Genomic DNA, 5707 nt, shown 5'->3' with positions numbered 1-5707 from the left:
TGTGTGGACATGCATAGACACACAAATGGCACAAACACAGAAAGAGGGAGGGAGGGAGGGAGGGAGGGAGGGAGGGAGGGAGGGAGGAAGGACAAATGAATGTGATGATACCCGATTTTATAAGTCAGTCTAAGAAGGGAGGCTCTCCTGTGTGCAGCCTACAGAGCGATTGAAAGTAAAGTAGAAAATGAACAAACCCCACATCTAGAATCCTAATAATACCAGGAATAAAATAATAATAATAATAATAATAATAATAATACTTAACCTAATAACACCAGGTTCGGCAGTGGAAAAACAAAGTCACTCACCAGGGATCCACGTTGCTGAGTCTCACCTGCTCAGGCTCGTACTTAGCTGTGGCGCCTCTGCAGTCACTCTATGTATGCCAGCTTCTCAGCTCAGAAAAGCCAGGGGGTCTGCCTCTGCTCTCTACACAACTGCTCTGCACATAACTTTGGAATGCTTGCCAGTGTTCACAAAATAGAACAAAGTAGCACTCCAGTGCCCAGTTCAAACCTTGCTCGACAAGTCCCCGGGACCTGGGCGAAGCTGCCCTACTTGATTAATCAAGTTGAAAATTCAAGTGCAAAATAATCTCAGAGGCTGTGCTCCAAAGTCAAGCCAGTTCTAGCTGGATAATACTGACCTTATTTACAAAGTAGTTCAAGTTCAGGTCCTTCTTTTGGACACAATGTCTGTCAGAGGACCTGGCCCAAATGAGGCAATGTTAATTTACATGACTACAAAGAGATGGCAAAGGTGAGTTCACCTTTCCGTTGTAATGAGACATCTAACTCATTCCCTGGGAAGCATTAGATATGCCGTAAGAGCTCAGTAAATGTTAAATGCTCATCAGTGAACCTTTGCCATCTGCAGGAAGATATTAGCTTTCACACTCACAAAGGAAATCCATTCTTTAGCTCTTTGGTCAAGATGTGTAGAGAGGTCAGGGATTTATGATCTCACGTGGGACTAAAACATGAAGTCTTCATTTCGCATGCCTCAGGCTCTTTATCAATGGAAAGAACAGAGTTGTTGCAAATGACCTGCACGCCGAGTGAACGAATACAATGTTCCTGTCACAATCAATAATCTTCTACTTTAGCAGAATCTCTCATCATGTCTAAGAAATTGATACAACTGCATATAACTCTCATCAGTCCTTAAAAACATTGCAACATTTCCAGTCTGAGCTACCCAAACAGAATAGTCATAAGGAATCTAAAGTGTATGGTTTTAAGTTTTCAAGTGTTTTTAGGATGTTTTTTATTTCAAAAAAAATTAAGGTTTCCTCCTTAAAACACAACTTTATATGTCACCCAAGCGCCTTTTGGGTGAATTTGCATAGAATTACTGCAGAGTAAAGAATGTTGAGATTCCCATAGAGTATCTTGAGTTGATTTCCTTCTGAGAAGTCTGTATTGATGTGGGATAATGGTCTTTTATCCTGTCACTTGTATTATTTTAATAAAATGCTGACTGGCCAGTAGCCAGGCAGGAAGTAGAGGTGGGGTCAACAAGGCAGGAGGTAGAGGTGGGGCAAGAAGAACAAGAGAATTCTGGGAAGAAGAGTTAGTCTGCAGTCATCATCCAGACACAGAGGAAGCAAGATGAAAATCCCTCACTGATAAAGGTAGCAAGCCACGTGGCTAACACAGACAAAAATTATGGGCTAATATAAGTTGTAAGAGTTAATAAGAAGCCTGAGCTAATAGGCCAATCAGTTTATAATTAATGTAGACCCTGTGTGTTTCTTTGAGACTGAAGGGCTGCAGGACCAGGCAGGACAGAAACCTCAGCCAACACTTTATTTCCTACTTATACCAAGACTCAATACTATCTGTCATCTATTTACCTATATAACATACTGCTATAAGATACTTGTACATCACTGGCTAAACACTCTGTTTCTTTCTGACATTAGGTATCAGGACAAAAATCTCCTAAGAAAGCAGTTTCCTTCCTCGCTGAAAAATAATGATTCTCTCCTGTTCAAACATGAAAGAATCTACCCAGTCACAAATTCCCACTAAATATTTCAAAGAAGATTATATAATATTAATAACAAGTTGAAAGAAATTGAACATCAGCCTGATGGCATAGGCTTGCAATCCCAGCTACTGGGAAGTGAGGCCTGTCTGAACTACACGGTGAGCTCAAGACCAGTACAGGCACCTTAGAAACTGACACCCTGTCTCAAAACAAATGAGAGAGAGAGAGAGAGAGAGAGAGAGAGAGAGAGAGAGAGAGAGAGCCTGGTTTTAGCTCTCAACCCCCAAAAAAGAAAGAAGGGAGAAGGAGAGGAAGAAGGAGGGGAATGGAAGGAAGAGGAGAGAGAAGCAGAAAAAGAGGAAGAGACAGAGACAAAACAGAGAAGGGAGGGGAGAAGGGGGAGGAAAGGGGAATTCAAGAGGCAGAGTAAACAGTTGTTCTAGTCTTGCGCAGATTAGACAAACTCGCTTTCTGCCAGGACGTCTTCCTGTTACAAGTATGTTGTCCTGCTAGTGATAAATGCGGTAAGAGGAAGTAGGGTGATTTAAATGCTGCTGAAAGCCTTGAGAGGTTCTTATGTTGCAGAGGAACCCAAGAATATACTGGAAATATTAGCTGTGGAGGCTGTCACTAAAAACTCTATTAAAGTACTAAGCTAAGCTTATGTCCCAAAGGGATCAGCAACTACAGACAAAAGTACTGTAAGGATCCAGCACGCATCAGTTGGGAAATCTCCGCCAGCCCCATGCTTAGATTGGAGTCTCGAGTTTTTTTTTTATTTGGAAGCCAACAAGATGGCTCAGGGAATAAAGGGGCTCGCTGACAAGGTTGAGGACCTGAGTTTCCCATGATGGGAAGAGAAAATTGACACCTAACAGTTATTCCCTGACTCCTGCTCCCTGACCACACGAGCACATACCATAGTGGCATTTTCAGGCATACACACACACACACCTACACACATAAATAAATAAGTGTAGAAATGAATATTTTAATTTTCTTTTGTTTGGAAACAGGTGCCATTATACTACCGCATTTTCAATTCATATTTGAAAGTACAGTGTACGGCTTAAGAGAATAAATGTCCTCCCCAGGAGAGACTGGTGCTCTTTGTCTAGCCAATGACCACAGTGCCGTAATAATCCAAGACTTCGAGGCAGCTCCGTTTATGAAAGGGCACTCTTTACGATTGTCACAATAGCCTGATTTTCATTCTGTAAATGTACTTCGTTGTTTTGTCTTTCTTCATTCCCATTCAGTGCTGAACTGAGTCTACCCAAGGCCCAGTGCCGCAGGTTACACTCAGAGAAATTAGTCATTTTTTAATCCAGTCCCTGGAAGTTCTTGCCAGCCAAACAGATGGGTTTATGACTAGCGCTTGAAATTACTGATATTCTTTACTCCACCCTCTGTGGGTTTCCCTAGGCCGTGTGAACAAAATGATACAAACTAAACAGCTAAAACAGCCAAAACTTACTCTCTTGCAGTTTTAGAGGCCAGGAGCCTGGAGCAAAGGTGCCATCCAGGCTGTGGATCCTCTGAGACCTGCGAAGGGATACCTCCTCACCTCTCACCAGCTCTGAGGGTGCCTGGCATCCTTAGCTTGCAACTGAGTCCCTCCATTCCCTGGCCTCAGCCTCAGGGGGCAGCCTGTGTGTCTGCTGTCACATGGTCATCATCTTATAAGGACACCAGTCTTGTTGGATTGGGACTCACACCGCTGCAGAGTGACCTCATCTTCATTTAGCTAATTGCGTCCATAACTATAACACGTCCAAGTAGGAGCACATTCTAAGAGACTTGGGGTAAGACACTAGCATATGGGTTTTTTATATATTTTTTTTTATTTATTATGTATACAATATTCTGTCTGCTTGAATGCCTGAAGGCCAGAAGAGGGCACCAGACCTCATTACAGATGGTTGTGAGCCACCATGTGGTTGCTGGGAATTGAACTCAGGACCTTTGGAAGAGCAGGCAATGGTCTTAACCACTGAGCCATATCTCCAGCCCTAGAATATGGTTTTGAAAGAAGGGTACCATTCAGTCCACCGCATGTACACACACACACATGCACACACATGTATCTTTTTTTTTTGTCGAACATAACTCTGGCATCCCAGTTGAGTCTCTATATGACTTTTAAAAATGAATTAAGATAGTTTTTAGTATTTTTTTCTTTTTTTCAGCACATATTTCTTCAATGTGAATTGCTCATTTGATCCACATAATAAAACAAATTGTTTAGGGATATTTATCTCGGGTTTTACGAGTGAGAAAATGTGAAGTCCAGTGCCCCATTTGTAGCTCAGGGCTACATCTTACGGAAGAAAAGGTTTGTGTTAGCTAACAATGCCAGGTTTCAATCCATCATTTCAGGAAAACCACAGATGCATGAGTTTGAGAGAACCACTTGAATCACACCCACAGTCCAGGGCAGAGGGAAATGGATTGCGCATGCTCATTTGCTTCCCTGTGCTCTACTAGAGCTCTTTACTTGTCACCCTTCAGGACCCCTGTGTGGGGAGTGCTTCCACCCACAGTGGGCTGAGTCACCCAAGAGCCACTAACTCGAGATAATGTCCTACAGACATGCTCACCGGTCAACCCAGTATAGACTCCTCACTGAGGTCTAGGCTAACAATTATAGCTAACCATTATGCTAACCTTAGTTAAATTTTCAGTAAAGATCTATTTGTTTTTTAAAAAAAAAAAAAAAAACACAAAAAAACCTCTTCTGTATTCTAGTTTAGCATGAGGTTTTTATTTTGGGATGTTTTGTCTTTTAATGGCTTCTATTTCTATGCTTGTGTCAACATAGGAGGTGAACGTTCAATAAAACATTTGTTTAGCCCTTCGCCTCTTCCTCTGTCAACTGTCTCATTCACTGGTCTCTAAGACAAATACAGGAGATTCCTTAATACCTACAAGTCAAAATACTTCGTTTGGCTAAGTCTCTAATAACAGACTCCATAGTGGCACAAAGGCACAATGAGGTGACAGGAGCAAATTTATTTTTACTTGTGTGTGTGCATGTATGTATGTGTGTGCATATCTGTGCATGCCCATGAGTTGACAATGCATTCGCCTGTGCATGCAGGTACATGTGGAGGCCAGAGGTCGAAGTCAGGAGTCTTCCTCTATCGCTCTCCACCTTGTCTTTTGGGGTAGGGTCTCCCACTGGACCTGAGGCTCACCATTTCGGCTAGACCATCTGAACCCCCAGCATCCACCTGATTCCTCTACCCAGCACAGGAGTGACAGGCTCACACTCCCTTGCCTGGCTTTTACACAGGTTCTGGGGATCTGAACTCATGCTTTCAAAGCAGGGATTTAACCCACTGAACCATCTCCCCAGTCTGACCAGATCTTTCTAACAAAAACATATTGACTCTTCAAAACTGTGTGTTTACCCTCTCCCCAGCTATGCTAAGATGGTAGGACATCAATATTCCCTATGAAAATGAGTCACTCTTCATGTTTGAAAATCTAAACTTAACCAAGAGCTATAAACTATCGTACTAACTATTGGACTTTCTAGAAAGCCGTTCTCTGCAGTCATTCAGAGAAAATGACCTATTTTCATATGAGTCTAGAAGTTAATCAACCTAGACAGCCTCAGGGAGTTCTTGGGTGTTCTCATTTGAGAGCAGACACATGATTCTGCACCAGCCCGATTCTCGAAGGGGATCCCCCACAAAGCTAAATACCA

Source organism: Chionomys nivalis, chromosome 2 (assembly GCF_950005125.1).
Source record: "Chionomys nivalis chromosome 2, mChiNiv1.1, whole genome shotgun sequence".
Lineage (NCBI taxonomy): Eukaryota > Metazoa > Chordata > Mammalia > Rodentia > Cricetidae > Chionomys > Chionomys nivalis.
The sequence above is the reverse complement of the archived record's forward strand: the minus strand, read 5'-3'. Positions refer to the sequence as shown.